The sequence below is a fragment of the Gadus chalcogrammus genome, chromosome 5 (genome assembly GCF_026213295.1).
Source record: "Gadus chalcogrammus isolate NIFS_2021 chromosome 5, NIFS_Gcha_1.0, whole genome shotgun sequence".
NCBI lineage: Eukaryota > Metazoa > Chordata > Actinopteri > Gadiformes > Gadidae > Gadus > Gadus chalcogrammus.
This window is the reverse complement of record NC_079416.1, coordinates 3,619,829-3,632,409: the sequence shown is the minus strand read 5'-3', so window position 1 is coordinate 3,632,409 and position 12,581 is coordinate 3,619,829. Positions and strand designations below refer to the sequence as shown.

Genomic DNA, 12,581 nt, shown 5'->3' with positions numbered 1-12,581 from the left:
GAATCGGATTGTGCACACACACACACACACACACACACACACACACACACACACACACACACACACACACACACACACACACACACACGCACACGAACACGCGCACACACACACACACACGCACACACATCCTGGAAGGTATCCAGGGATGTCACATACAGGTTGTGAGGTTGAAAGGTTTGTTTCCCCAGGGCACATCAATGAGCTTTCTGACAGAAAGAACTCTTTCTGTACTCCTCGTCCGCCCAGATTTGACATAGAAAGCCAATCCCCCCACCCCCACCCAAAGACTCCGGCTATGCAGCACACTGGAGTAGACAACCACTCCAGTAGGATGACACGGCATATCAACGTCTGATCGTATCCCTGATCACAACCTTTTGTCAGTGTAGTATTAAATTGAGACAGATTTTCAAATATTCCAATGAAGAAGATGTACTTTATTTGTGTGTGTATGTGCGTGCGTGCGTGCGTGCGTGCGTGCGTGCGTGTGTGTGTGTTTGTGTTTGTGTTGGTTTAGTTCATTTTATATTTACAGTAGTTATAGGGGTTAGTTATCCCGAAACATAATTTCGGCCTAATGCGCTGAAGGCAAACCTAATGTAGCGGGAACAAAAACACACACACCCTGTTAACACTTTAGGAGAGTGGGAGAGGAAGTGAGTGATAAAGATATGGTATCAATCCATCTGTAACTCTTTCTCTTTACGTCTTTTTCTTTTCAGAGAACATTAATGGCACTGGTCGGCACGCTTCTCATATGACACCCCATCCTTCACCCACTCATCACTCTCTCACTCTTCTCTACCTAATCACTGAGGCTTATGGCACCATATAGAGGACTCACCCACAGATGGAGACACACGACGAGCGCACCCTTGCCCAACACCATTTCCCCCATGATGCTGTCTCTATGATATGGAATGAATGAATGGAGAGAGAGAGAGAGAGAGAGAGAGAGAGAGAGAGAGAGAGAGAGAGAGAGAGAGAGAGAGAGAGAGAGAGAGAGAGAGAGAGAGAGAGAGAGAGAGAGAGAGAGAGAGAGAGAGAGAGAGAGAGAGAGAGAGGTTAACAAGAACGGATAGTTCCGAGGGGAAAAACTATCGGGATGAGGACCCAACACCAGACTAATTAAATGAATAGTCTGATCCCTTTGTACAAGTTGGGTGGCTACGAAATGGAGACGGCGCATCACTAGAGGGACGGTGTCACATGACGGTGGACGAAGAGCCTCGGAACAACTTTGATGTGGGCTCCGGTGTCGTCAGGAGGCTCGTTTTTCGGCCATTTCATTACTTGACTGAACCGGTAAAGCGACCCGCAGCCGGGCAAGCTCGCGTGACAGGCGGTAGCCGGGACGCGCGTGACAGACGACGGGACGCACGAAGGGCTTTATGTCGACCACGTGCCAAAATGTCGACGTGACGGATAACTTGTCTGCTTGGTTTGTTCTCATAAAGCGTTACGCCCCTTCGTGTTCCTTGATAAAAATGTGTTTTAAGGCTTTGATTGCGTTCATACATTATTCGGATCGCGAGCGAGTTTTGCTTATGTTCCCCTCACGCGCGAGAACCGAGTGAGACGTGAACGCAGCAGGACGCCTCGCGCCACCGATCGGAACCTCCTCGAGCCAAACCTCCACAAGCTTCTTTTTTTCTCCAAGAGCGACTGCAGTGGAGCAGTGTCCTGTGTGTGCGCGGCGTCGGAGGAAGGGACAGCGCGAGGACACCGTCTCGCCCTCATACCGTCGAACGTATTCAAACGCGCGCATAAATTCTACTCTTTGAAGACACGAAAGGACGAATTCTGGTGTATTCCGCCGTGTATTGGAATTAGACTTTTTTGTTTCGGGGTGGGGGGGCGGGGGGGGTGCGGGGGGAATTATGTTCTGGAATTCTGTGTTTTCTTGTGTTCGTTAAACGGAGAACCAAAGACAGGGTCCGCAGGAGAGGAATACTGATAATTATTTAGTGATACATTATGGATCATTGAATTGAGTATCTCTTGGGTGGTATTTTCTCCCCCATAGAGGAATGAAACCGGGAGGAAGGGGAGGTAGAGGACGAGGAGAGCTCTTTGGCACTGTGAGGATGTTCAACGGACGCACCCCTCCAGGAGAACCTTCTTAACCACACACGGATTATCATCGGATGTGTCGGCCGATATTTTGGGCGACTGGGGGTATTTTTTGGAACCTAATCGTGTGGAGTTATGAGTACAATCCTCAACTATTTCTCCTATAATGGGATTTGAAAAAGAGATTTCGGCCTTGGCCTGAGTGTGGATCCCGATCAGAGCCCCAGCGGGATCCCGGAACGAGGAGGTAAAGTTGTTTTATTCTAAAGGAAAATAAGTGCTCAGCATATCCTCTCCCTCTCCGTGTGTGTGTGTGCGCGTGTGTGTGTGTGTGTGTGTGTGTGTGTGTGTGTGTGTGTGTGTGTGTGTGTGTGTGTGTGTGTGTGTGTGTGTGTGTGTGTGTGTGTGTGTGTGTGTGTGCTCTTTTGCGCGTTCGGCAATTTATTGATGTATTTTGCTTGAAAAAGCCTCATACATACATATAGTCTGCACCATGGAAGGAGAGGCAAACGTGCCTTTATTTCCGAAGAGCGATTGGCAGGGGGAAAAAATAAATAAATAAATATATATATATATATATATATATATATATATATATATATATATATATATATATAGAGAGAGAGAGAGAGAGAGAGAGAGAGAGAGAGAGAGAGAGAGAGAGAGAGAGAGAGAGAGAGAGAGAGAGAGAGAGACCAGAGAGAGAGAGAGAGCAGTCACCAGAAGGCAAGGTTAAGAAATGCAAGTCCGATAAGTTAGAGGAGCACGAATTGTGTGTAAGTGAGTAGATGCGCCATCTACCTCTTGCACACAGGCACATACACAATGGATGCGTGTGTATTCAAAGGTCCGTGTACTGCAAGAAATGGCGAAATCTAGCCTAGTCAATCAAGGAACATGACAATGGCATTTGTCCCTTGAACGAATACATGGGGCTGTTCGTTCTGGGTGCATTTCTGAGATTGTTTAATTGTTTTAAGAGCAAGTCGTGTGTGTGTGTGTGTGTGTGTGTGTGTGTGTGTGTGTGTGTGTGTGTGTGTGTGTGTGTGTGTGTGTGTGTGTGTGTGTGTGTGTGTGTGTGTGTGTGTGTGTGTGTGTGTGTGTGTGTGTGTGTGTGTGTGTGCTTGAGAACGCGCGTGTGTGTGATCCAGAGAAAAAGGGGCGCGCGTGCGTGTGAAACATCAGTCCGAACACGTGACGAAGGTGTACAGATGCTTATCGGTTGGCTGCGCCAGTAGTTGCCCTGCTACCCCACTCTTATTGTTTAGCGGGACACAATCTAATCTCCTCCCCTTGCTCGAGCCGTAGATCGCCTATATGCGTGCGCGTGTGTGTGTGTGTGTGTGTGTGTGTGTGTGTGTGTGTGTGTGTGTGTGTGTGTGTGTGTGTGTGTGTGTGTGTGTGTGTGTGTGTGTGTGTGTGTGCCTTTATCTGTGTCTGTGTCTGTGTCTGTGTCTGTGTCTGTGTCTGGGCGTGCGTGTGTGTGTCTGCGTGCACTTAGAAGTTCATGCTTGAGCTGCCGTGGATGGCTGGATGGATGGTTCATAGAGAGTGAGGAAAACTGATAGATAGATACATAGAATACCAGAATGGAAACATCGAGAGACATCTGAAGGAGACAGCCCAAAAGTTGTTTCCTACACTCACTTGGCCGTCAATATATTATTTTAAATAGGAGTGGAACAGTTCACAGAATTCACGGTTCGGTTATCACGGTTTTGCATTCACGGTTGACGGTTCGGGATTGTACATTTTCTTTTGGTAAAGCAGGGGATGACACAAGTCCCTATTAAAATAGTATGAATGTCTTTATCCATAGATATATCTATACATATCTATGCATATTATAGGGTTCTCCCCAAACAATGTATTAATGCCACCATGTCACATTTTCAAATAGGGCTGTAGCGATGAAGACACTTCCTTTCTGTGCACTCCTGGTCCGAGTCAGCGTCTGTTACAGCAGAGCTTCAATGTAAAGGGGGTCACACACTAGACAAGCAACCGAGCGCCGCGTCGGGCAGCGTCCATTCTTAGGTCTTGTTCTTTGCCTCACATAATGAGTCGTAATGACGTGCTTTGAGCCGTGCTGGAAGTTATAGCCCAGCTGTCTGACGGCGCCGGGGTCAGAGCTCTCATTGGAAACATGACCCGCATACGTTACAATGACGACACACTGCTTTTTGTGTATGTGGTACTCCAAACCCTTAGTCTGGATTCTAGATAGTAAGGTGAGTATGAGAGACGCAGCTAGGCTGTACATAGGAAGATGAATCGCACTCGGCGATGCTATGAAAATAACAGTGTTGAAAGAGCTGTTGTGGCTGTCCCACGGTGTGCCCCTCCCTCCGCCTCACCCAGCTGAGCGGGTGGAAGCTATCGGTTTCATTTATTTTGTTCCCTGTGTGTAGGTTTTATGATATACTGTATGCACCGTACCATTCATATGGTGTTTCAGTTGGTTCCTCCCGACATCCAGAAACCTGCTATTATCATAAAACATTATAAGATATTTAAAACCAAAACCGCATTACCTCTGTATTCGTAGCTTTTCAATGATCAGGTTTGTACTCATGTTTGGTTTTTCTGGATTGAAGTTTGAAATAAAACCGAATGAACTTACACTGAAGCCTCCCCCAGAAACTGACCATCAGCATGAGCTAACAAGCTGTTACACATTGTGAAGCCCGTAATGTCCCATGGTGTTTCCCTCCAATGCTTGGACACTGGTAAACTTAATCCAAACCGACTACAATGTAAACAAGACAAACCTCAACAGTGTTTTCTCTACCTTTGATAAAACCTAATTCATGTGTCTCTGTCTATGTCCTCTTGCTCTCATTCCCTTTGGGATACCATGGGGCCTTATCATCTCTTTCTGCCAGTGAAGGGTTAGAGCCTGTACGTGAAGGGTTAATGGATATTGCGGTAGGGTTTGTTTTCTTAGGAAGGTCTTCTACAGGGATGATGGGTTAATGCTCTATCGAGAAGACTTAAAGATCTTGTCATTCCCTCCCAACCACTTTCTTGTGGGGCCTTTTGCTGTGTTCAGAGGTAAGCCCATGACTTGTGATGATCTGTGTGGCGTTGTGTGCGTGTGCGTCTCTCTCTCTCTCTCTCTCTCTCTCTCTCTCTCTCTCTCTCTCTCTCTCTCTCTCTCTCTCTCTCTCTCTCTCTCTCTCTCTCTCTCTCTCTCTCTCTCTCTCTCTCTCTCTCTCTCTCTCTAGTCTCTACCTACCTGTTCTTCATTAAACACTCTCCCTCTTTCTCTCATGTCCCCTCTCCTACAAAATAATATGCACAAATGCAGTAACATATTTAGTGATCACTGTAAAAGAAGAAACTGTAAAAAGACAGTAACAAAACAGCCTCTGGGTCACCAAAACAATCTGTAAAATAAACAGGGAAAATTCTCTGAAATGATAGATTTTTCTTACAGTGTACATATGTCCAACAATGAGCTGGAACAATATAATATGTCCTGACTGTCTCTGTCCATTTAGAAGAACTGCTGCAGACTGGGGGTCGGAGCTCTAATTCAATTCACCCTGCTGCTCAGACAGATAAAAAGAGAAAGAGAGGAGCCTGAGAGAGCAAGGAAGAAGGTGAAAGAGAATGTGTCGTTCGTGTGAAAGAGAGGGAGAGACTGTGTGTGAGCAGGAGAGCTCTGGGAGACCACAGATGTAAAGGAACATTGCCAATTAGCAGCTTAGAGAAATGCCACTGTAGGAAACCAGCTTGAAGTTCTGATGTCTGGATTGATTCTACATTCTCCTGTGAGATGATTGGTGGTGTGAGCGGGGGGGGTCGTTTACGAGACTGTGACAGGTAGAGTGAGAGGAGGACAACAAATGGTCCAACCAGAAATAGTTAAATATTTAAGGTTTGGTCTTTGTTGCTCATGTATCTGTTGTATATTGTATGTCTCTCTTGATTTCCGGGAACATCATTGAAAGCTAACATATTAATACAAGTTGAGTTCAGTTTTTTTCTTTAAAAGATAATGAATGATGAAAATAGCCAATTACAAGTCACTAAAGCCCAAAGCAATCTTAAATGTGTGTTTTTTTGTTTAGCAGCCAAAAAGAAAATAGAGCAGTGGAGCATTCTGTAACCCTAAGCCGATCCCTGTTTGAATCACAGAAAAACAGCCAGATATTTCCATCTCTTAAGTTAACATTTAATTAAGCATCAACTGTATAATCAGTTAACTGTGCTATAGGTTCTGCCAAACAACTGCAGAAACACTGTAATCTGAAGTTTTCGAGGACAGTTATGACAAATGATTGGGAAGTCTGAATATTCTTTTTCTTTATGCTATGTTTTGTATAGAAAAAACTTCTAAAAAAACAGGTGTCAGGTGTAGTCCTTCTACAGTGGTTATGTTGACTCTTAGTTGAGAAATAGTCACACTGAGTAAGGTCAGTCAATCTAAATCACAGCAAGTTGTGCTCCATCATGTTCGAATTGAATAATTCAAATGTGGTTCTTGGTTTGGTGAATTGGACAGAAATAATTGATGTTGTTCTCGTGGTTGGATGTACCATGATACACTAAGTTTGTAGGGTGACCGTGCAGGTCAAGACAGAAGTATGTGTATTCTCCAGGTATGCAGCCTTCAAAAGCGAGACAATGAATAATACATCTTTAGCCTTATTAAGATATTACAACATCAATATCCTATTATTCTACCATACGGGGCTAAATGCAAGGCCATTGCAGTGTCCATAGTTCAGCAGCGCAATGTTATCTGTACTGTCTCACCCACCACACACACCCGGCTACTGCTACCTGTATATATGGACGGCCCCTCCTTGACATGTTGCTGACACCAGATCTGTCTGCACAAGGGCAGCAGGGCACATAAGTGTGTGTGCGTGTGTGTGTGTGTGCGTGTGTGTGTGTGTTTGTGTGTGTGTGCGTGCGTGCGGGTGGGCGCGTTGTTGGGGCGCTAAGAGAGAAGTTGACATGACAGAGGGGACGCATGTTTACCCATAATGAGCTGGATTCTGGGAAGATAACGAGAACAGCATAACACATAACAGACTTGGAAACAGTCATGAAGACAGACAGACAGCCACGGAGACAGACAGACAAATATGGAGACAGACAGACAGATAGCCATTCAGACAGAAAGTCAGATATGGTGACAAACAGAAAGACAGACCCCATCCTGGCATGCCGATAACATCATTAATTTGAATAATCTGTCTCTCTGCTTGACGTAAAGTATTCTTTAGGCAAGACAAGGCAACTTTATTTATGTAGCACTTTTCATACACAAGGCAGACTTAAAGTGCTTCACATATAAACATTATCATACAATAAAATAAAATGATACATAAGTAAAAGAAAACATATGCAAAGAAATGAGTAAAATAGAAAGTCAAAAAGGCATTTTAGTAAAAAAATATAAAATGAAGGCAAAATTAAAAAAGCTTCTGAAAGCGCAATGTATTTAATATTTAGCAGAAAGCTAAAGCAAACATAAAATTCTTCAGTCTTGTTTTAAAGGTGCTCAGAGTTGGGGCAAGTCTTAAATCCTCAGGGAGTTTATTCCAGCAATTGATTGCATAGTAACTAAATCCTGCTTTCCCATGTTTCGTGTTTACTGTGGGGATAATTAACAGATTGGTCTCAGAAGATCTTAGTGGTCTTGAAGGCTTATGTAGTGGAAGCATATCAGTTAAATATTTTGTGCCTAAACCTATAGGGACTTAGAGATTAGCAACATGATTTTAAAATCAATTCTCTGACCTACAGGAAGCCAATGTAACGATTTAAGAATTGGTGTAAAATGTTCAAATTTGTTGGTCTTTGTTAGAATTCTAGCAGCAGCATTCTGAACAAGCTTCCTTAGAGTTGGTTTTTGAGACCTGTAAGGAGACCATTGCAGCAATCAAGCTTACTAGTGATAAAGGCATGTACAAGTTTTTGTAAGTCTTCCGTGGACATGAGCCCTCTAAGTCTTGCTACATATTTAAGGATGATTAAATGCAGATTTTGTAACTGATTTGATGTGACTGTCGAAATGTAAATCTGAATCCATGATAACCCCTTGATATCTTGCTTTGATTGAGGTTTTCCGGCACAGAGAGTGAAGGTGTTGGGTTACTTTAAGCCTTTCCGTTTTAGAACGAAATACAAGTACCTCTGTTTTTAGTAGAAGGACATTTTTTCACATCCAGTCTTTCAACTGCTCAATGCACTGGCACAGCAGATCTACGGGCCGATAGTCATTTGGTGTTAGCGATACATAGATTTGTGTGTCATCAGCATAGCAATGATGGTCAATATTGTTATTTTGCATGATTTGCCCTAGTGGGAGCATGTAGATGTTGAATAAACAGGGTCCTAAGATCGAACCTTGTGGGACTCCACATGTCACGTTGGTTGATTCTGATACAAAGTTGCCAATGGAAATAAAGTAGTGCCTAATTTGTAGGTAGGACCTGAACCAATTTAAGACTGTGCCTGAAAGGCTCACCCACTTTAAAGCTTATATTGATACGATTTGAGAGCTGTAAAGAGAGACAGTAGAAAATAGCACCATTTTGAAACAACCAATTGTCCCCTTCCTCTCTGTTGCCCTAGGCTTCCCGACCATTGAGAAGTGTTGCATTTCCCTCAGCCTATATTGACAGGCAAAGATAGATTCCCTGAACCAAGCACGAGAGGTGCCTTCATTTTTCAGAAATTACCAGTCAGACCATGTCTGACCAGTCTGATATCTAAATGGTCTCATATGTAAGCATGCACAGCCAACCTGAAACATATATTCTCACAGTGCATTTTTTATCACTAATAGCTGCTGATGGCTGTGCCATTTCTCACAGAATGCACTCAAATAAAAGCTCTTAAATCTAACCTTCATGTTCTTAAGCCCAGTGCATTTAACAACAGCATATACGTACAGATGATGGATAGAACTTCTCTGGGAAGTCAGGTGTGTGATCTTTAACCTTCCTCAATGCAGTTCTCCAACATCAGCAGACCATCATCATCATCTCCCTGGCAACAGCAGCCATATGATGATGCTGTTAGATAACCCATCAATAATTTCAGAGAGATCAAACACTATACATTATGATACATATATAATACAAATAAAAGTCAAATTACAATTAGCAGGTTATATCTATAAACTTCAGGAATGTGATCTAAAGGGTCTTTCTTGCTTCGTCTCCATTTGCAGGATATTGCCAGCATTGCTTATAACCTCCCCCCATACCCCTACACACAAAAACACCAGTGGTGGATCAGCTGATTTATCAGTCAGTCGGGCGCCTTCCTGAGCTTGTGTAACTCTAGACTATAGTGTGCGCGTCTCTGCATCTGTGAGTGAATCTAGCTCACCACCGCGTGTGGTCTCTGCAGCACTTTGCTGCAACGCTGGCCATGTGCACCATGATGCACTGCGTTAAAACCGACGTCACATCCATTTCCACATTTGTATTTACCTCTGGCGGAAATGTTACTGAGGTCTCTTTCCCACTGACAATATATGATATTCATGGAGGATAACAACCTGAAACCCTGAAAAAAAACAGCAACGGTTGACTGCGGTTGTTAAGATTGTGTTCTTAAATCCCCCGATAGAAAGCCATCTTATTACGGTTGTTTGTAAGGTTTTTTTGATAGACTGACAAATTATTCATTTTATGGTGGCAGGGCAGGGCCCTTGCATGATGGGGAATCATGTTTAATCTATGGCTGCGTATCGAGTTTGATAAAATATGAATTTTATTGCTTGTTATGTGGACCTCTTTCCTTGCGGAAAAAAAACTGCCACAAGGGAAGACCCCCCCCCATAGAACCCCTCCACAACATACTCGCAAATTCACACAAGTTGAGAAAAATAAACAACAGCCAATGGGGATATATGTAGAATACTGAATACCATATTACTATATTAAATAAACAATATAAATCGATGCAGCGACATGCCATTGCAAAATGGCTGTTTGTATTTCTGTTCCTCAAAACAAACGCACCAATTCCCTGGGGTTGCGCTGTAAGTAACACAGTTCACTGGGTGTCGAGCTTATAATCATTGTTTGTGAACAAAATGAAAGTCCTTTCAGAACATGCGTGACTTCTTAACCTTTGTTGCTTTGTCTTTCAATTGTGTCCGGTTGACGAAAAGTTAATTTCAGATGAAACCTGTCCATTTAATATGTTAGCATATGAATGAACAAGGCAGGCAAACAACAATGCCAACCTCAAACACCAGTGGTAGTCAGAGGGTGTATCTAGCGTACACTAAACACTTTCAGGTAGAAAATAAGGTTTGTTCTTGTTAAGTACTGGTTTGTATCAAATGTATATTTTTATATTTTTGTGGATATTTATTTGACTGAAGTGCTGCCATAAACATATTACTGCCGTGCTCCTGATTGGTGAATAATTGGTATCTGTCTGTACCATTGACAGCCCCAACCCTTAACAGGAGAATGACGGTCAATACTATGTATCTGTCTGTACAATGGTCAGCCCCAACCCTTAACAGGAGAATAACGGTCAATACTATGCATCTATCTGTACCATGGACAGCTCCAACCCTTCACAGGAGACTAGGGGCCCTATCTTGCACCGAGGGCAATTTACTTTCTACACCATCTGTATCGTTGCTAATTTGCACACGGCGTAAAGCTGATTTTCCCCCGCAGCAAACTCGCGCCACTACACTTGCGCCCTGAGAGGCGTGCCGGCGAAAAGGAAAGGCGTTTTCTGGCGCCAATGAACATGGTGCTATCTTACTGACCAGCGCAGATCTTGCCTAAATGCCCTAGCAGAAAGCGCAGCCGCTGTTGCTATTTTGATGTGCCTAGGCAGGTCAGTACTGTAACATAAGCTTACACCTTCGTAGGCTATACACACAAACATGCAAACAATTATCCTGATTGAAATATTATGATGTCAAAGATGGTTCATGTGTGAAAGTTCATAGAATTAGCATGTGCATTGTGGATACATCTTTTTTTTTAAAGAGGCTGCATGAATAAACACTGTAGGAGGCTATGCCATCCGTTAAAATAGTAATAATAACAATAATAAACTCAAGCAAAGTATATCCCAGCCTTCCAAAACAAAATCTTGTTTTAGGGTAAATGATATTGTTTATTATTAAATTATTTGGGAAAGAATAGCTGATACAGCGGAAATAAGTTGTACTTTTTAACCAATGCATCTGCAAACACTTTAGGAAACTTTCTTGACAAAGACATCGTGTACAAGCCCATAACTTTTAGGATTGATGAGTATTTGATTGTGAGAAAACATAGTTTTACCATAGAGTGTTTAAAAGAATGATTGAATGAGGTTGTGTGCACCCATCTGTACACACGCAAACTAAACACGTAATGCATAATACAGACCATGGCAATATATATTAGCGGGGGGGGGCCCATGAATATTATGAACACAAGTTGATAATGATTATGTATACAATACTGGTAAGAAACAATGTTTGATAAGTTCTCTGTCGAAATTTAGATGACGACTCAGTGTTTCTGAAGTTGTAAGAAAACGCGAATTAGGCCATTATGTGAATAAGGCCATATTATTTGGCAATAAACTGAGCCATTTGAAGTTTGAAATTCATGTGGTCATGCATCTGTCTCAGCGGAGACTGCAAACGCCAAAATATGAACTCACTGTGTCAGGTTCAAATGCGCTAATGGCTCTTAAAGGGGATGGGAGATGGCATTCTCATTGGTTTATTGCATGTTTCGCGAGTCAATTATCCCCTGGTAAAATAGCAAAAGCGCCAGAGATCCGCCCACACTGCTACTTGCATTTCGCACTTCTGACTTTCCTTTCAGACCGTTCAAATAGGGCCCTATATCTCATCCCTATGGACAGTTCCAGCATTACTCTGAAGAACCTGTCTTGTTCGCAGGAGCTCTGCTGTAGTGTACGTGAGGAACGATTGTTTCAAAAAGTACTATTTCAGTATTATCCATATCAAGTATGCATTTCTGTTTCCTTATACCATATTTCAATTGGTTTTGTACCTACTATTTCATCATTATCCATATCAGGTATCATTTATGGTATCTTACACCATAACCCAGTAGGTTTTAGTGAATATATGTTATGCTGTGAACTTGAACAATTCTGGCATCAAAGGTTAGCCTAACAAATGTTGTAAATCCTCAAATCTGACCCCTAAAAATGTAACACATTATTGCATTATTTGAACATTGAAAATAGCCTGAATGGCCAATAAGGGTTAGGGTTAGAGTTTGGACGGTCATGAGGGATAAACCTTGTTGTTTTCCACTAGGGAAGCGCACTGAGCAGATGAATGAGTGCATTTAATTAAGAGACTGGGGATCAGGGAGTCAGAGTTCACTCCTGGTTTCAGGCCGGTGGTAGCTCCATTTAGCCCAGCTCGTTAGAACATGCCATCTGTTCACACACTCAGATTAGCGATTCGCAGCAGGTGCTATTGGTTGGGATCTTTGGTTTAGGGGCTGTTTAGACCGCCATAGTGCAGCGCT

At 42.9% G+C, this 12,581-nt stretch overlaps 1 protein-coding gene across 1 annotated transcript in view; it reads left to right on the top strand.

Annotated features, from left to right (window-relative positions):
- The first annotated feature begins 1,933 nt into the window (after positions 1 to 1,933).
- LOC130382276 (leucine-rich repeat and fibronectin type-III domain-containing protein 5-like) overlaps positions 1,934 to 12,581 on the top strand; it is a 95,810-nt gene continuing 85,162 nt past the window's right edge. Inside the window, exon 1 of the mRNA XM_056589921.1 lies at positions 1,934 to 2,323. The gene's annotated coding sequence lies outside the window, so the exon portion shown is untranslated. The remainder of the gene's footprint in view (positions 2,324 to 12,581) is intronic.